At 36.6% G+C, this 24,937-nt stretch overlaps 1 protein-coding gene and 1 long non-coding RNA gene across 3 annotated transcripts in view; one reads left to right on the forward strand and one right to left on the reverse strand.

Moving 5' to 3' along the window:
* The window catches only part of PPARG (peroxisome proliferator activated receptor gamma), a 62,622-nt gene extending 48,526 nt beyond the window's left edge, over positions 1–14,096 (reverse strand). Inside the window, exon 1 of one of the 2 annotated variants that reach the window (XM_067303855.1) lies at positions 14,047–14,096. The gene's annotated coding sequence lies outside the window, so the exon portion shown is untranslated. Of the gene's footprint in view, positions 1–13,576; positions 13,660–14,046 lie in introns of those variants that run through there. The other variant, XM_067303854.1, reaches the window with a different exon arrangement.
* A 106-nt stretch (positions 14,097–14,202) lies between these two features.
* The window catches only part of LOC136993236 (uncharacterized), a 31,140-nt gene continuing 20,405 nt past the window's right edge, over positions 14,203–24,937 (forward strand). The window contains exon 1 of the long non-coding RNA XR_010885467.1: positions 14,203–14,287. This is a non-coding gene — a long non-coding RNA (uncharacterized lncRNA). The remainder of the gene's footprint in view (positions 14,288–24,937) is intronic.

Below are 24,937 nucleotides of genomic sequence, written 5' to 3' on the forward strand. Positions count from 1 at the left end.
GAAAGAAAAAAGAAAAACAAACCAAAAAACCCTACAAACTTACAGAAAAAAAAGCAATCTGTTGGCTAACCTCATACCTAATAGAAGAGCATATCAGCAAGCATGTTTGAAAAATGATTCAACAGAAACTGTATCTTTTTCTACTCTAGTGACATAGAGTCTCAATGCAGATGCATAGTGTAGGTGCTAAAAGTTTATTTACAGAGGGCAGGACTGAACATTTCGTGTGAACACATACAGAGCATGATAAAGAGCTTTGTGTCCCATTAGTAATTTAAAGAATTGTGATTTGCTACTCCCAACACACCTATAATTGAATTCCTCAGTCATAAAATCATTGGTGCCAAACAAGTTCTGATACCTTTTATCAAGCCTCTTTTTTTCTTGTCATTTGTTAACATATTTCTTATGAGGCTTTTCTTCTTTTTATAGATACATTTGCTTTAGTTATAAATTAACCCTGGAATTTACTCTCGCAGAGGCCATGAACTATAGCTTTTCTATTCTCTTGCAAAAGTTTCAAGCTTTATGAATTTATGATTTGAAACAATTTTGAATAACAGTCAGTGGTTCAAATATAAAAGAAAGGAAATTTCAAAAGACTGACTTAAGAATAAACTGAAAATCTTGGGATGCTTCTCTGTGCCCTTCTGCTCTGGAGGCCATGATCAAAGTACCAAAAGGTAACATATTTGCCTGTGGGACTTCTGGTGCTTCCGGTTCCTTGTAGCAATATTAACTAAGATAAAGTCTCATTCTGCAAGGTCTTCCTAAGTAGTTGCATATTTCAGTAGCTCCTGAAGATGGTCAGCACTTTCCAAAGGTACTCAGAATGCTTTAAAATTTAGACTCAAATGTGATATGAACCATATCAGAAAAACATTAATATATATTTAATAGACTGATTCAGATATTGACCACTGAAAAAGTCATTTTTCATTTGATCAGTGTAATCCTAAAGAAACAAGGTTTTTAACATTCACCATTTCCTACTGTGTGTTGCTGTTGGTGTCCTTCTCCATTCATCCCCAATAACTTTTGAAACCATTGGTTATTTTCAGCCACATCTGACTATAAAGTACAGAAGATTTATCGAGTTTTATCAAAATAGGTGCCTATGATATTGCTAATGTCACCTCTAAAAGAAGACCAACAGCTTGAGCACACTGTGTATTAGGTATCAGAAAATCCAAATAGAAACTCCCTAGAAAACATATCTGTAGAAAACTAACTTCTTTGGCTCTACTGTTCAAAGAAAAATGTGTATAAAGACAGAATATTAATTTTTAACAGCTAGGATAATGCACACACTTTTTCCTTTATTTGTCCTTCTGTGCTACTCTTACCTTCCTTACAAGTCATTAAAGTTTGAGAAATCTGACTTGATTTGACATAAGCATGCATGATATACATTTTTTAATGGTTTAACTCCCATTTTAGCTATGATTTTCCATGGTGGAACACTTTGGGGAAAAAAAAAAAAAAGTACCTTGAAGATTCAGAAAACAAAAAATGATTTTACAGAGCTTCTGGATTACTCTTCTTGATCCAGTTTAGACTGGCTGCGGTCATAACGCTGTGTACATTGCATGTAATAAGGTACTGACTTAATTCAGTTTGTGGTGGGTTAAAAAATAACATTGATTTGTTTTTTAAAAGGTGACTTTAAAATTTGTTCTCACCTTAATAATAATGGAAAGGACTGAGGAGCCCTGGAGTATTTTTCTGTATAAACAGTTTCCATGCAGTGGGTTCCCCCTTCTCTTGTCTCCTATATTTAAGGCATTGATAAGGCTGATATGTTCTTCTTGCAAAGGTAAACAGAACTTCATACTCTACATGCTATTCCTGAGATTGCCTGTCAGTTATTTGAAGTTAAAATATTAACATTTTTATCTTACCCCGTGCTTTGTGTTTCTGATTCATCATATTTTTATTAATAAGCTGTTGCCTTGTACACTTCAAAAATTTTATAATTTGCTCTAGATTTCTTCTTAAATACTTTATCTGTTTAATTATCTATAGTGGGTCTTGCCATATCTTTTTTTCGTCTTGACAAAATGTGGTATTTTCTGCCCCTTTAACTGAATTGATAGTGACACAGCTGAAAGGATTTTAACAGTATAAATATTTATCAACTTTTAGAACAGAAATGAGATTTAAAATAGTGGCCACATTGTCAAATATTTTAACTCTTAAACATTTAAGTCTTTTAAAATCCATGTTCATTTTGTTTAGATTTTACAGCTCTGTGATTTCTATTTGAAAAAAAAAGTACTGTTTCATACAGACACAGTCTGATTTGGCCCTAATATTCATTTGTAATCTCATTCAGGTAAATGAGATGGCGAGCATAAACGCCAAATTGGACAGACTACCCTGAAGGATCAGAACCATAAAGTTATACAGAAGTATAACCATCGACTCTCACACCTTGTGTACACATTTCATAACTCTGTTTGCACTGTGTACTTTCACTTGAGTCAAAAGGAATTTTCAGAACAAACAAGTCGTAATGTATTCTTTAAAGGTGAGTTACAATGTTAATTACCTGTAATTCTGGGTATGGACAGTAGGACAGTAAAAATTTCAAAATATTTTTCAGAATACATAATGACTATGTCATGTAAAAATATTTTGGGAAAATCTGTTCCAGACAGATGTATAAATACAGAGAGAATTCTGCCATCATGCAAAAAGAGCTCCAGTAATGACTTGACCCTTCACCAGGGGCTAGAAAATAATTTTGGGGACTACTTTTAAAGAGTTGGGGCTTTATATGTCTTATGTCCTTTTATTTACTATATGAAATCCAAATTAACAGACAAGATTTTCTTTATATAAAAAGCCAATGGTCTACAGCCTCTCCTTTGCCAGGTATACAAATTCCATTTTTGGCCTGTGCGCCATAAGACCTCAAACTTATCAAGATCTCCAATTTATAAATCATTACCATTTTAGAGCTAAATAAATAAATAAATAAATAAATTTATAAATGAAACACTTAACACTGCTCATTTTGGTCCGTAGATAGGAAGAAACTTAAAAGGAATTTATAATTAATCTGAGAGGCACTTAAGCTACTTTAGCTTCAGCTATATTAATAAACTAACAGCTATATAAACAAACTAAAGAGTACCAGGACTCACTCTCTGGCCCTATTTGGCTTCATTCATATTATCAAACTCTCTTTGACTGGTTGGCCATATCTACATGGCCTGTTGCAAACGGTCCCTGGCCCATGCTAACTACAAAAGCATTTCTGGATAGTGTTTGCTGGTTGAGCCAAAACTGGATCAGGGACCACCCTAATTAACAGTTTAACGGTCCAGTTCCTGAGCCTGTGCCCGAGCTATGGCACTGTTTAATTTACTAGTATGGATGTAGCTTTTGAGATCAATTAGACTTATCTGAGACTAGTAAATATAAATTGCTTTGGGCCTTTTTTTCAAAATCACCAGTTTATTTAATTTTATATCAGCTTTATTTCTAAGTGTGGTCCCACTTTCTGCCTGAAAGCTGGCAATACATGTAGTGGGTACTCCTAGCTTTCAGGAAGTGGAAGCATGCAGTTCTGAAGGCTTCAACACCAGTGTGAATGTGAATAACCCTCTAGAACTCATAAATTTCACCAAACATGAATTTTTTTTGTATACCCTTTTACTGGGCACTAGCATAAATGTATTTAACTATTTTTCCCAAACTTGCATTTCATTCCAGCGAAACATTTTATCTGTGCAAAAAGGAAACTGCATTGAGGGCAAACTCTACAATACAAATTACATTCTTGATACGCAGACAAACAAAACGAGTAAAAGTTATCATATTCCAGTAATTACCATCTAACAGAGGTGTATGGCTACCTAAGTGTCATGAGAAAAGAGAAGAAATATTTTTTTGCTTCAAGAATCCACAATGTACAAATGGCAATATTACAGCAAACTGGGAATTACCTACTATTTATCTCAGCTGATGAACGACTCCTGCTCTAAGATCAGGTAACTGCATATACTGGATGTGGCAGCCACCATGAAATCCCTCCTAGCTTCTATGCGCTAATATAATCCACTCACCATATTGTTATTGTAGAAGTTTTTTCTCCGGTTTACTTTCAGAAAGTCTCAATCAGCAGATGCTTCTTTTAAGGAGCTATATGACAGTTTATATGATATGTAGTTCAATCAAAAAACAGTTTTACTTAGTATTTTGCCTACACTATCTTAACTAAATTTCTGTATTCACAGCTAAATGAGCACTCTATCACTCCCACAGTTCTCAAGTCCAAATATTCCTTTTTCCCATGGAATAACTGCCAGGTATAATTACTAAATTCATTAGCCCTTCCTGGAGTAATTGTCAGGGAAGTGGCAGCCATACCCACATTATTTTCTTCTTTCTACTTTTGTTCCAGGACAATACGAGAGTTTCTTTCTACTTTGTCTTTCCTTCTTACACTGGTTCTCTCATGTTCTTTGCCTCAAACCTTTTCCTCCATTTATTTTTCCCTTCAAATGCAGACCTGGGGAAGGAAGGGAGAGATGGACCTACCTCTCACTATTTTCATGTTTTCCTATTTGTTCTTTTATTTAAATCCATTCATTCTTACATTATAGGAGATCTACAGGACACTGTTTCAGCAGTGTCAGTAGCTACCCTTCTGTCTAAGGGTCAAGCTTCTGCAGAAATTTCAAATTGCCACATGCTGGATAACATTGTGCTATGCCTTCCTGTTAGTGGATGGGGGAGGAGACAGGAATCTGTTGCACAGCCTGCGTCAGAGCTTGTAGTCACACTACGGTGCATCAAATTTAGTATATGTACAAGTTATTGTTATTCTGAACTTACCTCAGACTTCAGCAATATTCACTGCCTGTTCTCCCGTCCTTAGTGACAGGAAAGCTGTCACTTGTTGTTAGCATATCAGACAGTTCCTGTTCTCAAAGGAGTAATAAATAAGGCTAGATTTAAAAAACAGAACAAACTTGGGCAGAAAAAGAACAATGAGTAGAAATGCCAAAATACAGTGAAAGACCACTTTATGGCATTGTCAGCATATCTTAAACCAAGAAAAGCTGAAAAACTCTTAAGAGACCAGAGAGAAGAATTCAAGACCAAGAAGGTTCCAACAATAAACTTTAAACTTTGAGAAACATATTCAAACATCTGTATTTTTTAAGAATTTCCCTGCTTTTTAATATTTTCTTTGGCAAGCACCAAAAGGGATAAATAAATAAGGTAAAATAACAAAATCTTCCCACAGTCTGCCTTTGAAATTTCCTTTAATTAATTAATTATTTTACATTCTTAATCATCATTATGGACAGATTTTTCACTATTCCCCACCTTTCTTTTCTGCTGGGCCTCTGCAGTTCCACATCGGCCTTAGATCCCTGTCTGAATCCGCCACTACAATTATACTAATCATACTGAACACCAGTAGCCTCTATTACAGATTAAAGATATTCTAACTATTCCACAGTATCACAAACACAAAGCATATCATAACCTCGCAAGTTACTCCACCTATTCTGCACGAGTTTTGTTCTCTGGATATTTTTGTTTTTAGAGAATCAACAGAACACTCTGTTGATAATACTTTTTTGTTTGTTTGTTTTAAGAAAACATAATTGATAAAATATTCAGGAAGCAGTTTTCTGGGTTTTCACTTGATCTCTCACCCACTCAGAATTGGCACCCTGGTGACCCAAAACAGAATGGAAAGAAATGCACATGACTTCCCCATCCTCCATGTTGCATCACAAAGTATGAAACAGCCTATTACGCACAGTTCAGAGGGCTGACGTGCTGCATGTAACTTTTCTTGAATAAAAAACGGCTTTCTTAACAAACTGAGTCATGAAAAATTTGACAGATACCACATACCAATGCACAGAACAATGAAAATGATGACGGCTTCATAGACATAGGCTCATTTCATACTGGAATCAGTTACCATGCACTATGACATAAGCATGCTTATGCGTTTTTTTTTTTAATATAAATTAAAATATGAAAATATGTTTTGGGGAAAAATAGACTTTTAATAATTTATTTTTGGATTACAAGTTTTATTGCCGAACATTTTCTAGATGTCTACAAGAAAATATCTTTGTTGGAGGAGAAAGGTATTCTTGATACTGAAGGTTTTTCCAGTACTTCTGCAAGCTCTATCAAGCATTCTCGCCCACCTCAACTCTGCTGTAACTACTATTTCTTAAGAGATTAGTAATCCTGGTTTAAAAAAATAATTCCTCAAATGTAATTACCTATGTCACAAAATAACTTGCATAACCTGCCATTTCTATCCCATCTAATCTGAATAATAACCTAAACTAGTGCAATGATTTGAAGCGTGTATTTTATACAAGGTATTTGATTACTATAAAAAACAAACTAAACCAGATTTTGTGAAAGTAATTAATATATGCTGCACCCAATTTAACTGGGTAAAGTTAGCCTGCTTGATCACATGAGGCAGGCCCAAAGAACAAGTCTTTGGGCAGTGCCCAAAGGAAACCATGTAAGGAACCCTCTTGGGTCTCTTATTCATCATGCCATAATGTTCTTCTCTGCATCACAAGAATAATTAACCAGTTCAAGACAATTGGCAAGCTCATATTATAGCTTATATGCCAAGAAGCTTGTGATAGTAAGGGAAATCATTTTGCAAAATAGAACCAAGATGGATTGGCAAATTAACTGTGGAAAACAAACAAGCAATTTGCTTGCAATAGCATTTCTTTCTTAAGTGTGAACATCCAAGCATTAAAAAGAGCGAGCAAGTAACAACTAATTAAGCCCATAGGTTTTTTGGAAGTTATTTTGCATTGCCCTGATAATGAAAAATACTATAAAACCGTTGTTAGAAACCTGAAAACTTCAAACTAATTCTTCAATGTTAGCTTTTTTATTTCCCATTTTAAAGTCAGTAGTTGTCATAACCTTTTATAATATTAATTTTGATACTTATTCTATAGTTAATTCTAACAACGTCTACTTAGCTGAGATCTTTACTAAAAATCCTACTCCAGGCCAATTTAGCAATTCTGGAAGATCTGAAAGTGAAAGCATATTTGCAGAACTTTTGTTTCCATATTCTTTAATAATGTTCTAGGCAAAACTCTTAAAAAATTCACACCTTTATATGAGTGTTTTGCAATATGTAGTCATTTGCCAAACTTTTTATGTTGGCAATTACTACAGGATATTTAAAATAAATTAAAAACTAGAATGTTTTTCTTAATATTTCTAAACATTTCTTAAATCAAATAAAACATCATAATGTGTCTTTATTTACAAACAGGCATGTTAAATATGCTCTATTTAAATGTGAATGATGACACCCAGGAGGGATAATAAAGAAGAATTACAGTAAAACAGCACAGAACTTCAGTAACTCTGTGAAAGAAATCCATCCACTATCAGTGATTAGCTTTAGAAGATTTGGAGGAACAGCTACATCACTAGGTCAGTGTAAGGACTTTGTTTCAGACATACTAAGAGCTAGAAAGGAAATGGTAGATAACATAATTTTTCATTGTTCCAGAGAGAATGAGCATTTCAGCTTGTGGCTGCTTCAAAATTTCTCATTATTCTATCAAATATGCTCCTGAATAAGGTTAGAGAAAACAAAGTTCTGTGCGTCTAAAGCAACCCTCTGCCCTCACGTACTTCTGTACTCCTCTATTGACTTCTTTGGGTGTAACTGAAAATAAAATTTGGCTTTATATTCTTTACATTCTTCGCTAGGATTCTAAATCAATTTAGCAGTATACCACACTATAACACGCTTATACTAAGCTTGAAAACTGAGATTCAGCATAAAATTTGTAGCTGAAATACCACTGTAGGGAACAGTGAACAGTAATTCCAAGTAAAATATATTCAAGATAAAAGGAGAAACTCTTCAGTTTTATTTACTGTAGACATAAAGTCAGTACCTAAACCTATCATGAGGAAATATGTACGTTATGAAAGGCAGTAAATAGAAGTGGCTGCATTTTTCCACAAGCCCCCACATTAGATAGCACCACAAAGCACCAGGTCTAGGTAGTAAAACCTGTTTTTCTGACCACCCCTACTAGAAGATCTTGGTGTGAGTGTTAAAGCCTGTAATTAACATTTTTCTTTTCATAGTTCCCTTTTTTGGGGGTAACAGAGTGACTCTTTTGGTAGTCTGACATATGTTTCAAACCACCATGATTGAGAACTCTCTTCACAGCAATATTAAAGCATTCCCCTAGCATAAATTTTGAAAATGATCAAAAAGTTTGTATCATTCTATTTGTATATAGATAGCAACCTAAGTTCAAAGCCTCTCAAACATCAAAATCGGTGCTATACAACTGTGAATATCTACAGCAGTTACACAACATCTCTGTTCAATAAATCTAAACAAATACCCAAGTACTATGGACTTACAATGCAATATTAAAACATAAAATACTATTTTATGCAATATAATGTAATTACATATTGTGTAAAAAGTTTAAGAGCAGCTCATAATTCTGGGCAGGGCTACTTTGCGCAAATATGAAATTCTCTGCAAATTGCTTAAACTCAGCTGAAAAGGACAAAAACCTATAGGAAAACTTCCATTGCTCACACTTTCTCTATATACCTATTCCTTGACAGCTAGAAGTGTCTGTATGCAAAATAACATATTTAGAATGGTATATGTTTATACAGGGAAGTTAGAGGAATCATAGAAGGAAGTTCCCTTTAAAAAAAAAAAAAAAAAAAGAATAGGATTCAGGCAAGAGGGAATCTAAAAAGTGTCACAATCAGATTTGTGATAAAGAGGAAAGACGCAAGTCCCCATGGAGCTCATGAAATTATTATCACCACTGAGCCATTAAACAGCATGAAGTATCATGTTCTCCTCCCATAGTAGCTGTTATAGGACCCCAAACTAGAATGCATGTCTAATTTGAAGGCCTAGCATAAACTGATCCTAACTACAAAGTCTGTATGACAATGTCAATATTTTGCTCACAGTTAAAATATGGTAAGAAATTGATCACATACATTCCAGAACACAAGGCAGAGAAATATATAACTTCTGTTTCATTGGCATTTCTAAAACAATATAACAAAAAATATTTAAGGTTATGCTATAATACATATTTATGGTTACTTAACTTCGAGCATTTAGTCTCACTGGACAAACAGCAGCTCCTTTAGAGTTGGATCCTGTATTTTCTGTATACTAAAACCACAGATTGACTTCAATAGTAATTGCATGGAAGCAAGCGTGTACTTGATAAATTTCTAATGCTGCACTTTGATTGAAAACCGGACTCTACTGAAACAACAGGACCTCCATTGACTTGAATGAAGCTGTGATATTTTTCTAGACTTTATGCATCTTACCGTAAAATAACATCATTTTTTTTAATTCTGCGGAATGTTCCATATATTTCTCTGTTGGGCTATCATCCAATATTTAGTATACTGTGTTATCACATATTATATATAGCTTTTGTACATTACTGAGGTAAGTAGGAAGTCATTCTATAACATAGGATTAATCCATTAACTACACACACACACTTATCCCTTACAAGTATGTACACAACCATACATATACATACATCATATATATGTAAAAGCATATTTAAGCCTGAACATACATACATGCAGCTACGTAAGCTTTGTGTTTTTAAAATTGCTAATTATCAACCAGCAGAGTAGACTTTGGGATTCATAGACTTGAATTCATAGACTTTGTCCTGAATGTGCAGACTGCATGGCATAAAGGTGATCTGCTTAGTCATGAGGGAAGGGGGTGGCTTATGCAAGGCCACAAAGCATCACCTGCTAGTTGATTACAGAAATTCACACACCGCCCTCTGAGGTAGCTACTTCTCTTTTCTAAGCAGAATTTATTTTGCTATTTACAGTCAAAGCCAGTAAACAGCAGAGTAAAGACAGCTGTACCTAGACAACAGGGTGCTGCTTAGAAATGCCTTTTTTGCTGTAAATTTGGGGATTTGTTATAATGCATATACCTAACTTTTTTGTATTTGTAATCATGCAGATTAGAATCTATTACTGTTGTAAGCATAAATAAAAATACTGAAAGCATAAATCAAAATTTCTGCATTAATCTCACTACTGCATTGGGTCTCCAATGTAAATTTGTAACTATCTCCACTCTCATATGATACATCATATGGTATTAAGGATACCAACAACTTTTTCATTTGAGTGAGTACCAAGACAGCCCTAATCTTGACTGGGCTGCTAGGCATTACTGCAACACAGATAATTAAAAATATCTGTGTAGTTAATGTATCATGAATTTTAATTGGAGAATGGTATAATTGTTTAGTTTACTTCAATAGAATGGTTTACGAGGGGACAAATAGGCCAAATAATATATTGGAAGGTGAGGGAGGTGGGGGAAGGAAAATATGAGCCTGATCACATTGTCTTAACTTCTGTGAAAGTTTTGAGATACAAGGACTGCAAACTAAGCGTCACATATAACTACTTTTCTGCTAAATGAAAAGAATAAAACCCTGCAAAAGATGTAGGTTTATATTTGCCTTGTGATGTGAGAAGAGCTGACTTCTTTGTAGCAACTGGCAAAAGAGAAGTTCGTGTTGCAGTAAAAGACCTCAGGCTGAAGTGGAAATTCAGCCTTTCCGATGGATGCCACATATATTCTCTCCTTCATATCTCCTTATACCTGCGAGATCTGAAAGTCTCCCAAGCCCCACTCATCCCAGGTGTTATTACTGCTAGCATCACAGTCTGCCTAGCACCTGCATTTTCTACACACTTTGTTACTGGAATCTGATAGAAAGCCTGAAAAAAGACTGACTATGCACATTAAAAAAAAAAAAAAAACAACCAACAAATAAAAAGACCCCCAAACCCAGATAAAAGAATCGTAAGAGGTTTATCATTTCATGTAGGAATCACTTTACAGTTCATTTTACTGCGAATCTAATTATCTGAAGACAAATTTTACGTCTCTTTCATTTTTCATACAGTCTTGGAAAAGCCTCCACAGGAAAAATACAGATTTCCCCCCCCCCCCCCCCAAGTGCTCTATAAAGTTAAATAAAGTCCTTAAGAACTGATCTGGTAATGGGAAACTCCAGGTTCTGTTTGTTGCATGGATATGTAGGACTTGAGTATAACAACGTGATTTTCTACTTCATATTATTTCTAACTTTTTCTTTTTTTACTGCATAAAAAGGTAATTGATACACACAGAACATTTGGTGTGCAGTACCTGAAAAATAGATTCCTACTCTTAAAAATATATATATATATCTCATTATGGAAATACAGCACAGAGTAATTAGGATTCATCATCCAGTATTGTGCTATGTTGGGACAAGTCTGTTACTTAATAACTGTATTAGTGATGAAAAAATGAAACAAGCAGCAATAACTAATGGGAAGTATTGTGTCCATGACTTCAAAGGGACCCAGAATGGAGAATTTATAATTGTATTTTAATTTCTCTTGAGTAGCTGTTCTGCAAACTGTTTTAATATATGCCAGAAAAGAATACAGGAATAAACCTCGAGACAAAAACTAGTAAAAGAAACTCAAATCCTGAATATCAAATATCCACAACTAATGATTCACAATTGGACTAGGGGAAGAGGGGGAAAAAAAAAAAAAAAAAAAAGGACTGGTAAATATTCAATGCAATTTTGAACAGATTATAGGTCAAAATCAGAAGGAGGCCTCAGAAATCAAGACGAAAATATCCTTAAGTACACTTTTCATTACGAGTTTTAGTCCAGCCTTGTACAAAATAGAGTTTGCTTTCTACTTTTACACTTTTTTTCCTCCTGTTTTTACAATATAACTTTTTGTAAAATTCATTTTATTAGCCATTGCTAAAGGTAGAAGTTTATAGTGACATTAACTGAAGCTGGGCCTCAATTTATTTTATTGATTTAGAAATCGATTTATGGCTACTTCCAAAAGTTGATGGAAGAGTAAGATTTAGAAGAAATGTTAATAGTGGGTGTTTTTATCAGTATCATAAGGAAAATTAAAGGCCATAGGTTTAATATTCATGAGCTAAATTCTAATATTTTGCCACCTTCATTTTTTTGTGATATTTTATTACATGAAATGTAAACTCATATCAGCGGAGAAGGAGAATTCTTTATGCAGTGATCATACTGTAATGGAAGTTTCATTGAGCATTGACATTTAATAAATTTTAATATCTAGTAATTTGACAATGAGGCATTGCTAAGAAGTGCATACTCTCTTAAGGCCGTTTACAGATATATAATCTGTGAATCACTAACAGTTAATGAGATATTTCACAAAACTGATGCTCCGGAATATTCAAATTCAAAGCTGCCTGCTTAAAAATACCTTTAAAATAGATTCTTATTAGTTACCATTCAAAAATCTGTGTCAACTATTTTTCCAGCTATCTTCCCGCCTTGACAAGCCTATGTTTATGTTGTGCCACATGCCTTAACACAGTGCTAAAAGTGATTTCTTATAGTCTGACAATTGAATCTCCAAGCAATGTTTGCAGCAATTTTTAGTGCCAGCCAGGGAGAATAACGATGCCGAAGGCCGCTTCACACGGCAGATTCTCCCACCAGTGAGAGCACAGCACACGAGACGTGTTTGCAGAGGACAGCACTGAGCACCGCATGTCATACGTGCTTGCTTGGTGTACGCTGGGAATTTTCAGTTAACTAGTAACAAATCATAGTAACCTTTTAAAAGTTAAATTACTGATTAAATTGCGGACTAATTGCTACCCGAAAAGTGTTTTTTAATTTTTGGATACTTACTGTTAGAGGGAACACGGCAGCCGCGTTCCCTAGCTAGAGCTCCTCCGGAGCTGGGGCAGTAGGTCACAAGCCCAGTGCCAGCCCACACCCTCAGCTATTTCACGGATAATTATGACCGAGCCTCCTGGTTTAAGGGAGCCTAAATCCAGAGCCCGCAGCGCACGGGGAAGCCGACAGCTCCCGAGCTTTCCACCAGGACGAACATCGCCCTGGCGTCACGGCACGATTAATGAACGCAGCCCGGAGCCACGCCGGGGCGCGGGGCGCCCGCAGGCAAACGGCAGCGCGACGGTTACGACAGGCGCCCGGACCGGGGCCCGCCGTCAAGGCACGGCGCATTTCGACACGACGTCTCGGTCGTTGCAGGCTCAGGAAGAGAGGCTCCCGGCTCTCCGCGGCTGAGAAAGCGGAGGCGGGGGGGGGGGGGTTTAAAGTAAAGAACAGAAGGTGTCTCCATTCACGGAGGGCTCAGGCAGGTGAGCACCGTCACCTCCCCGCGCTCTGCCCACCTGCGCCCCAAGGCCGCCGCTCCGCGGGCCGGGCCGGCGCCGGGGGCGGCGTCGCCCCCCTACCGGCTCCGCGCCGGCCGGCCTGCCGCGGCCCCGCCGCCCGTACAGCACCATGGACACGGTGCCGGCCCGCCCGCCGCCGCCGGGGGGGGCCGCGGAGGCGCCCGGCCGGCGCTGCCCACCTGCCGCCTCGCCCCGGCACCCGCCGCGGGCAAAGCCCCCGAGCGAGCGAGCGAGCAAGCCCGCCCAGCCGCCGCCCCCAGCGGCGCCCCTCACCTCCGGCGGGGAGGCCCCCGCAGCCGCACGGACCCGGCGCTGTCACGGCTCAGCGGGAGAAACTGTTCCCTGCTAGTGGGATAAACTCCCCCGCTCGGCCCGTCCCACCGGCCAGGCGCCGCCTCCCCCCCCGCCCCGCCGCTGCCGCCGCCGCCGCCGCCGCCGCCGGGTGCCGCCTCCCCGCTGGCCCACGCGGCCCGGCCGAGGGGCGAGTCGCCGCCGCCGCCGCCGCGGGGCTGCGCGGGGCCGCGCGGGGCTCGCGCCGCGACCGTTGGCGGGCGCCGGCGGGGGGAGGGGCGGCGCGGCGCTGAGGGACGGGGGAAGGCGAGGACGCGGAGCGGGAGCGGGAGCGGGTCGGTGAGGAGGAGGAGGAGGAGGAGGAGGAGGAGGAGGAGGAGCCGCTGCTTCCTCTCCCCCGGAGCCGGCTCCCCCCGGGCCCGCGCCCGCTAAGCGAGGTCCCGAGCACCTACCTGGGGGCAGACGGCGGCCCCGGCCGCAGCTCTGGAATTTGATCCCTGCAACCTCCTGCGCTGTGTGACTGAAAATTCAGTTTTTTCCGGCTGCTGACTGTTTTCTCTTTTGCCTTTCCATTTCCCTCCAGCTAGCTCCTCTCCGCGCTGCGTGTAGTCGGTCCTGTCACCTCGCCTCAGTTTGCGTCCTGCCGTGACAGGAATAAAGGCTTTTCTGAGAGCAGTCTTAGCAGTGACAGAGGTAAATCAAATTCTCCCCCCCCACCACCACTTTTTTTGGCTACAGGTTATCTTTTCCCCCCACAGGAATGCAGAGAGAAGTGGTATAGGCTATGCTCGGTAAGTCTCAAGAGAGCAAGTTCAAACAAGCATGTCACCTCCTTCTGTTTCACTCTCCGAGTCTTCTAAAAAGAAATTAGATGTGAAAAAAAGTCATAAGATCAACAGCGTTTAGAGAGTCATCTTGTAAGTCAGGATGCCCCAGGATACAACAGTTTATCTTTAAAATCCCTTGATCTCTTGGACATCATTAGAAGATTCAGAGGATCCTAAATCTGCCTCATTATGGTTCTTAGTCATCAGGCGTTTTGAAAGGGAGTCTGCATTTGCTTTATTATTTGTGTACTGAAGGCAATTTATAGATTAGGGTTGAATACATCAAAATACCTGGTCTACATATAGAAACTAACATCGCCTACAGCTTTTTGTTATGAGAACAATCTTTCTGTTTGTGGAGGCTCGAAGCCTTGTGGTAATTTTTTATGAGAATTATCTATTTGTATAGGCTTGAAAAAGGTGTTACTTCTGCCTGACGTATCAAGGAACGTTTCTCAATTATACTTTTCTCTCCACCTGAACTTTTTGCTGTAGAAATATGGAAATTTTTGTTTATAAGGTTTTTGTTTTTCTTCTGGACTTTCTTTTAAAAATACTGCAGTAATGCCTATTCCCCTGATTCTAAATTGGGGGCCAGGTACTGAAAACAAGTAAAATAAAACCTCAGAATTGGCTCAAGATGCCATGGGTGAATAAATAGGCAAATGTGGGTAAAAATAACATAGCAATAAAAGAGGTTTAAATACATAAATTAGTAATATTTCTAATCATTTTACAGCAGTATCTTATGTAAAGTTTCAATAGAAAATTAAAACAAGAAGGATCTTAGCTGGATACCTCCACAGAGACTTCAGAATTAGCTCTGTTGCAAACAAAAGTAATACTCTCAGTGCAAACAGCTGGACAAGGAACACTGGAGAACCAAGCCATTTCATGTCAGTGTCTGAATGACAGAAGAACCCTTCTGAAACTCTAGGCTTTAACACGCACATTTTTTAAAACTCCAGGAAACTTGGAGCACTCCAGAAAATGGGAGGTATTATTGCACATCTGATTGTGAATATATATTCATAACTTTGAGTTTAGACTTTTAATAAGTTCATAAGTAAAGCAGAAAAACAAAGCATACTTTAGATTTTTAATTAAATTGTATGGATAAAATAAAGACATATCTAACTCTATTCAGAGAAACCACCAAAACAGAGCTTTCAGATGTATTACAAATACTATATAATTTTATTTCTGTTATATGCATTATATTATTTTAACAAGTTCATCCTTTGGACAGGACTTGTAAGATATATTGGATTATTATGTTCAAATTATTTAGGTTTTGTAAATATCTATTTTAACAGATTGGGGCAAGAAGTGAAAAGAAATTATTTAGTCTGATTTCCTGCATAACACAGAACATAGATTTTCATGTACTATTTGGTTAATATGTTTAAATGTATCAGTTAGAAAGACAGCTAATCTTGGTTTGAAGAATCAAGAGATGAAGAATCCATGAACTTTCTTTGGTACTTACTTACACCCTCCCTTAAAAATACACCTTATTTGTAATTTGAATTAATCTGGCTTGCTTTATCGAGTTTAATCACTTGTGGCACGTGGAAAGGCAATCATTTTGTATTGAAAAAGAAATAAAGTAGGCTACAAATATATTATCTATTCTATAATTAGTTCTAGAATTTCTTTTTACATTAAAGAAATGGTCATGATAAACAAATTACTTTATCAATTTCTTGTACACCTTTTGTTTGTACCATTTGACTGCACAGTATTGGGCTGCAGGGACTTTCTCCTCTACTATCTCAGTGAATTCCTAGGTTTGAGTGGGATCTTTAAGCATTATGAAATATGAACGAAAGTTCAGGCTCAGGCCTTCCTGAATCGTGGGCAGTTCTCCCCTACGTTCAAAGAGAAGCAGTAAAGGGCTTCTCAGCATCAGCTCTAGTTTTAAAATTAGATGATAACCTGTCTTTATAAAGAGATCAATTATACTTTGTTTTTGTAATGTATAGAGAAGCTTTAGATTTCTTTTCATGTAAGAGAACTGCATTTTATATTATTTTTAATCATTCTTTCAGTTTTCATGGTAAGTCTTTTTTGAAGAGTTTGATGCTTCTGCAAGGGAAATCTTAGTTCTGTACTGAGTGTGAATTCTTTTTAATCATTAAGAAAATTGTAAGCAGATTAAACTGAATCATATGGCAAAAGTAGTCCCACTGAAATGAGTAAGAGTTCTTTGTGGAGTCTCAGAATGGTTAAGGGTATTAGTCTGGCTCAAATTGCCTCCCCTATACATTTATATTTCACCTATTTCAATGAAAGAATTGTTGTGCAACAGGTTCTAAGCTATGCCAGGTACGGCTTGATTTTAGGTTAGAACACTGAATATATTAAAGAGATCTTATGATACTGTGATTTCTAGGATTGGCTTGAGAAGGGTAAAAATCTTGTAAGGATACATAAATGAGATTTATACCTCTTCCTCTCTCTGCAAATATACTAGTTCCAACTTTAACTTAATTATTCTGATGTTTCCATTGTGTCTATGCTTTAAGTCTCTAGGTGCATTACAAAAGTTTGAAATCACAAATCACACAGTGCATCCCATCTCTGTATTCTGCAAAGAATGAAAAATTATCTAGCCAAATTTTTAACACGTAGAGGGCAATGTCATATTCTAGCAGTGTAAATCTAGCAGTCAAAAGAACAGTTCTGGTTGTGGAGATTGCCTTGATTTGAAGTGAAGGAGTCTAAGTAAGCTAAGAAACTATTGTGTTGCTGCCTTTTTTACAGTTACAGTGTCTACTTTCTCTTGGGTTATGTAATTCCTGAATTTGTACGTCTGCTGTTCATTTATTAGTAGCAATAACTTTTTATTAGTTTATCTTAGTTTGTCTTTATTGACAGTTTTTTGACTGTTGGGGAGATATGTTTGTAAAAAGGATTTTATAATATTCTGTCCCACTCCAGTTTTCATGTTGTCTGTACATACCCTTTTGCTTGAAGGAAATTAGAGGTTTAAACTGCTATCAGTGGAGTTTTATATAGATATATGGCAAAGTCTATAGTGTAAGACACATTTCTTTAAGTGATGGTAAGGGACTATCCCTTGGTATGATTCCAGGCTCTCTATGGAGATTGCACTACAATATTGTTATATTTCATCTTGCATGCTGTGCCTTGAATCCAGCAAAGGAGGTAGGACTAGGCATAATGCAGATTTGTCATAGATAACTTTAGAGCAGGTCAAAACAAGAATCTTTTTAGTTAAAAGTGATTCTACTTTTCCTGAACTTTGAGGCTTAGATAAAAAGAAATCAAAATCCAAATCACGACTGCTTTAAATTCTATAAAGCCAAGATCATGCCAGCCTGCCTACCTCTAATTATAATAGTTTAGTCTTTCCCCAACTCTTGGCTGCTCTGATTTCTTTTTCTCTTGAAGAGAATAACTTTCTAGAGTTGTCTGGTTCTTCTGTGATAGGCTCTTATCTTCATATTCTAGTCCCGTTCTGATCAGATGGGTCCAGATTGCCTATCACATACACAGAATGAAGGCAAAAGGATATATAGGAATAAAGGGCTCAGGCATCTACTGTTATCCATCAGATTTGTTAATACATAAGAAATTCATTTCTCAAGGAATCATTTTAAAGCATCCAAAAATTTCTGGTACTTTTATTTTGATTCTCATTTAAAAACACTATTTTATCCTAATTTGTTGGGTGATTAAGACAGATTTATGAATGTAACTTATTCAGCTTTAGAAATTCATATTTCTACAATTGCATACATTTAGACATCTTAAATTAGTAGGTGAGGCAACTAAGATTTAGATTTGTGCTAATATAAGATGGGAAGGGGGTGGCTAGTCTTGTGGTTAAAGCATGGGACTAGCTGCTGAGAGGTCTAAGTTCTATTCCTGGTTGTGTCACTGACTTCCTGTGGGTCACTGGGCTAAGTCATTTAGCTGTGTCTTGTTTTACTCATATATAAAATGCAAATAACACTTATATAACTAAAATGCTGTGAGACTGGTCATTAGTATTTATACAAGTGTTTTATGCTCACAAATGGACTTTGTATTTAACCGTATCAGGAGGCCTAAACCCATATTCCTAATTAGCTTTCATGTAATTTGCTGTCTTTCTCACACAGGTAATTCATTGATTCCAGTGAAAACTCCTAAGTGCAAAATTTAACTTACAGCATCTAAAGATTTTTTCTTCCAGGTTCAAATTAAACATTTGTTCATGAAGAAAATTGAGTTTTCTTTGTGAGAGTGTGAGGAAGGCAGTTTTACGATATTTACTCCCTCGTAAGTGTTAAAAAGGAATTAATCCCTCCTCCATTGTTTCTTTTGGAAGATTGTGTGAAGATCTCTTGGTACTTCCATTTCCTATAACCTTTGTCCTGTTTTATAGTTTTTATGCATTGTTGTGATGGAATTAATTTGAAATACTATTTTTAAAATCCCTGCTTTTACATATTTTACCCTAATCTCCAGGGTGCTCCAGATAGATGTAGGAAATACTGTAGTTCAGCTAAATGATGGTTCTGTAGAAAAACAGAATACGCTGTAACTACTAAATCCCAATGAACGTCATGGAATCAAGAGCATCTCATGGTATGCTATATAGCCTTAATGCTTTTCTTAGCATTTCAGTCACTGTGTCATGGGTCTCAGTTCATATTATCACTACTTTAATTTATGTTGCTGAGGTAAGTTATAGAGGGTTTTAAACCATGGAGAATGAAATTGATCTCTGTTTTTCAAATGTCTTAGAAATTAGCTTTGAATACTTAGATAATTATAAACACTTTAAATATTTTGTAAAGGCTAAAAGAGAATTACATGACGATCAGACTATCTTATAGAGCAAATTATCTTAAGAACTGCATTAGTCTTTAGCTGGGTTGCATAACTTTCAATATCAAGGCCAAAGACTAAAAAAATCAGTTTGTTGTTTGTCTTTGTAGTTAGTGTATATTAGTATAATTCTAAACATCCTAAAATTATGCCATTTTAGTAATGTTAGTTCTGAACAAATCACCAGGAGGAGTGGCACAACAGTAAAATGTAAGCATCCTTTCCTTGTGTCTCACAAAATGTATTTCAGAGTACTTTTTTTTTTTCCTTTCCACAGTTGTTGTGACTGCCTAGGTATACTCCAACAAAATAAACTCACACAAAACTCTGACTTCTAACTTTTACACATAGATTCACACACAGAAGTAGGATAGTACAAAAGTACATAAATATTTTTAGTATTAGGGCATAATATCTTTCAAATGTTATTTTGTGCAAATGTACACAGATGCTAAACTCAAAGGTCTCAGGTGAGAATTAGTTTCTACTGTTTAAACAGTAGCTACTTATTCTGTGATTAAATTTTCATCATAAAAAGGTGCTGCTATAATGCATGTAATTTTGCTGGGTAAAGCAGCAGTATTTTTAATCCTCATAGGTTTTTGAATTTTATTTTGTAGAAGTATAAGAAATTAAAATATGGTCAGGAAATACTGCTTGAAATAGATACTAAAGTCATCATGTTTCACCGATACAAATAGTTCCATTGATTTGTCAACTGCTCTTCTGATTGACTCTTTTGAGTCTTTTTAAAAAATCATTATTTTCATACAATATCTTAAAACTCTTAAAAAATAAAGTTAATAGCCATTTTTTAGTCTGTGCTAACCATTAGAGGATGCCAGGTAACTTTAACAGTGAATCAGGGGCTATTTTGGGAGAAAAATATTATAATAATTTGCAGGAAATAACCTTTTTGTTCCAAAACAGCTGTCATTGACCACTATTATATCTACAACAATTAAAATTATCTTTGGTAACTTTTAGTATTTGGCGTTGCTCCATTATTGTTCAGTTAAATATTTTTCAAGTATGTTAGGACTTCTGCCCACTGTGTGCTTGAATCTCCTCATTATCAATACAGAAGCTCTTTCTCAATTTTGTCATACTGTAGTCTCTCTCATGGACAGACGTATGTGATGTCCTACATGAGATTTTTTAAGATGAAGAGCAGTTGTTTAGAAAGACAGCAGGAATTCTGCTGGGCACTGACAACACTACATTTATAGTATTGAACTTGCTTTTTAATATGAAGGGGTGAATGCCAAAAAAACCCAACTTTTAAAGCGAATTAGGAAACGTGCAGACATCCTGGTGAATTTAAATAGCTGGTTGGATCAGAAATGGAGGAAAAATAACACTGGGTCAGGAACAAAACACAAAGCAGCCATAAACCTTGTATTTCTAATTTAGGACATAAATACTCACTGCTAAAAGTTCTTTCTTACTTCCAACATTTAATTTATTATAAAAGAGGCAGTTTTAGGGGATTTTATTGCTTGGTGCACAGCTTTCATCCACTTCAAATACTAATTAAAACTATTTTCAAAGTGCTGGGCTTTTTATTCTCTCACATTCTAATTACTTGATATGCAATTAATATTCTTTTGGCAATTATTTTTCAGAATAAAATATTTAATTGTAATATATTATATTAGTACTAGTAATTAGTATTGGTATTGTAATAGTACTTGTGCTTCATACTTACGGCTTTGAGACCTCAGTATTAGGAGAGCAGAACTGAAAAAGTATGCTCTTCAAAGAGTCATACATATGTAACATATGGTAATATTTTATTAATAGCACATTTGCATACTATACTATGCATAACTATATTTGCAACTATATACATTAATATGAAAATGTCCCTTCAATGTGACATATATCAGATGCCATCAAGCACATTTTACTATGTAAGATTTTATTCTATGAACTTAATTACCTTTTCTTATTCTATATGTTGTTGTATAAGCAAACCCCCCTATCTTTTAAATATATACATGACATTTTGGTATTTGCTAGTATTTGAGTTTTATAGATACTAATAAATAATAAAGGGTAGCAGTTTAGTACATGGTGGACTATAACCTGGCAACCATCTGTTGTTAAATTTAACCTGGACTCTCTTACTTGCATCTGAAAATTTGTGACATTTGGGCCAGATCATTCCTTTATGTGTTTATTTTGTCCCTGTGGACCTTTCATTGTACTGTCTAGAGTTCCTCAGTCCAGCAGTTCAACCTGAAGTGCTCGGCTGCCAAAGCATAAAAAATAGGAGTAGAATGGTAGAGCAGAACATCTGATTCAGTTGGGAAATTATGTTTGAAATTTATTTTGCATTTCATTTACTCCAGCTCAAGTATGCTTAGTTAGAAAGTATCCACCTACAAAAAGTAATTTGTATTGTACTGTGTTACAACAGACACTTTGTTGATTTTTTTTTTTTGCTCTAAAGAGGCATTATAGAAAATTCAACCTATGTCATAAATCATTGAAAATTTAAATTTTGTTAGGTTGACATATGATAACATACAACTAAAAAAGTGTATCAGACAGCTGGGTTTTCTTGTATCACCATAGCTCCTTTTTTAGAGTACCGTAGTACAGACTAGATCACAATTGAGGTTACATTTTCAATAACAGTTGGTTTTCCATAATTTATTTTTTGAACAGTCATTTATACCTGCTGCAAATTAACACAGAGTGAGTATAACACCCATGGTTAATGCAAGTGAAAAAAAATTTGCAGTTACTGCTTACAGATAGACAAGAAAAGTTTCAATTCACTGGGGAATAGTTCCAATAATTTCACTCCTGGATATGGATGGTTTATTTCTGAGAGAACAAGCTTTTGGGGGAAGAAGTGTGTTGTTTGACTTGTATTGTAAACTCTGTCACTTTGACAACTTTGTTCTTCAGGTATCTTTTTGCAGGCAGGATAGAACAGCTTCTTATCTAAGTTAGAGTAGTGTGTAATGAAGTGAAATCCTAACAACAACAACACATCCCTAAGGCCACAAAAGCAAAATTTCAAATTTAATTTCCATATTGGTATTCTAGATGCAGAGCAGTATTACAAGATTTTATTTTCTCTGTGATTACAGGCAGGAAAAAAGTAGTAAAACTTTTCTCTCTACATATATGTCAGAAAGATTACTAAAACTCAAAAAAATGTTACTGGTTTTAAGAATCTGGCCTGTTCCTGTGAATTAAATTATTAAAACTGGTAATCTTAGCTCAGAACAAAGACGTGAATTAGGGTAACTGCTCTCACATATGGCCGCAAACTCCTTCCATTCTATCTTTTATGTCTCCAGTTTCCTGTTTACTCATCACACAGCTCCAGTCTCTTTTTCTCTGGCACTCTTTATTCATGAGTGTATCTTTTTCATTTATTTAATTTGCTTGGTTAGAAACCTCAGTTCCATTTGTAAAGGTTTTTACCTCAGCGTTTTTGTTACACAATATTCCTACTGAAATGCTTTAAATGCATTTAAATGCTCTCAAACCTTACTTTATGTTAATATTCATACTTTTGAAAAACTGTCCTTGTAAAAACATATGTATTTCTGTTACTGGTGGTGTTTTATGAAGCAGAGGACAGTATATTTTATTTCCCAGTTATGGTAATTCGCCTCTCTTAACACTCTTATACCACATAAAATGGGAAGATAGACAATGGTTTCTAGTAGCCAGGTGAAACTAGGAATGTGGAAAGGAAAATAAACCAACTTACTATGAGATCTGAGGAAAACCAAATGTTAAATTCACCTCTTTCTGATTGTACTGTCTTTATGTCTTGTCAGAATGATTTTCTGAATATTTTATAATCTTGTTTCCATAAGATCTGGAAAAGACATTTATAGGAATTATCTGTGTAATTTTTCACACATCTAAAAATAAGTTTATAAATAATTCTTCTCTAAATCTTGAGTAGTTTTGACCTATAGCTATGTTTTTAGTCTTAGCACTGTACTGCTTTTCCATAGGCCATTTATCTACTATCCTCCAGTTCCTTAACCTTAGATAATAACAATTGAGCTGGTGTTCAAGCTTTCTCCATCACCATTTGAATAAATTATGAAACTTTCCCATGATTAATTTCAAATTGAAATATGTCCTTCAATCCATATTGAAAGCACAGAGTTGCACTGGATGTATTCCAGTCTTTTAAAATCCCTTCTGAGTGACAAAGAACTAAAATTGTTTTAATATGTTTGGTTTGCTTAACTGTCTTTTTTTAACAGTTGGGTTTCAGTTGGAGGAACGTTATCAGTCTGTCTACACCCCCAGGCTTTTAAAAATCATTTCTTTACACGTTTGCTTCTATTAAAAAGGCAACTGTACCACTCTTGCTGATGCATTAAGACAAAGCACAAGTGGGCATATCCTGCTGTCAGAAATGTGCACACATGTGACTTACAACAGGAATTGTGTGGGTGTCCGAGATCAGAATTTGGTCCAATGCATGCTCTGCCTGAATTAGCATCCTCTTTTGCTGTGCAGTAGCAAAGAGCTTCACCCAATGTCCAAAAAAGGAGCGAGTGCATCGTGATCTGCAAGTGCGCAGCTGCGGTCCCAGGGGGTCTGGCCGGAGCGCTCAGTGAGCGGGCTTCCTGATGGGAGAGTGAGAAAAGGGAAAGGAGGGAAACTTGCTAATGTAGCAGCTAAATTGTGTGTGTGGAAGGGGTGGGGTCGAGGACAGAAGCAAAAGAAGGTTTTCTGAGGTTTCTTATAATAAGGAGCAGATTTTCTGTGTTCTTCTAACCTCATTATTACATTAACTGAAATGCTGCCTTGATTTTAATTTTTGTGCTTAGGAAAGCAAGGAACTAGGAGGGCTTTTTGATCTTTTTGGAGCAATGATTCCAGGTGAATGCTTAGGAATACATTTTTTAGAGAAAATGGCATTAACGAAAAACAATTCTCTCTTTTCCTTGCTGATTCTGTCTACTGTTTCAATTAGACACTCTCTCTGATCTCAACTTTTGCTGAATGCCACTAAAATGGATTACAGATTAACATAAACTATAGTTAAAAGAAAAAGGAAAACTTTCTTAATTTAATTGGGTTTCTATGCTTATTATGTAAAGCTCAACAAAACAACAAAAATCCCAAACACCAAACCAAAAATAAAATAACTGTCAGAATCTTGATGAAAAAGACTACAGAGTCTTCAGGTTGATTCACATAGTAAAAAAACGTTAATCAAAACAAAATGAAGTTTAAGAACGGATGACTTCCTAGGTTTGTGTTCCACTTTTGTTTCAACACAGATCTCAACTTTCAAATCTTCTCTTAGAAAAACCTTTGCTTTCTGAGTCCTAGAGACACAAAGGAATCACGCCTATGTAAGTGCTGCAGACCGCAGTTTGCCCGAGCTGAGGGAGATGAATGAGATTCCTTGAGTCCTGGAACTTTCTTCTCTGCCTGAATGGTATAACCTGTGGCAACTTAGCAGATGTTCCCTGGCATCCCATTTGTCTTAGTAAGAAATTGACCATCTAAAAGTGGGAAACAAAATTCAGGGGAATAATTCCCCTAAAAGATTAGGAGAGCAGTTGGTGGAAGAAGGATAGCTACAGCTTGATTTATCAGTTTCCAGCCAGGTATGTTTCAGAAAAGACTGACTACAAGTGGGGAAACCTGTGTGATAGAGGGGACCTTCCCAATT

This window comes from Apteryx mantelli, chromosome 12 (genome assembly GCF_036417845.1).
Source record: "Apteryx mantelli isolate bAptMan1 chromosome 12, bAptMan1.hap1, whole genome shotgun sequence".
NCBI lineage: Eukaryota > Metazoa > Chordata > Aves > Apterygiformes > Apterygidae > Apteryx > Apteryx mantelli.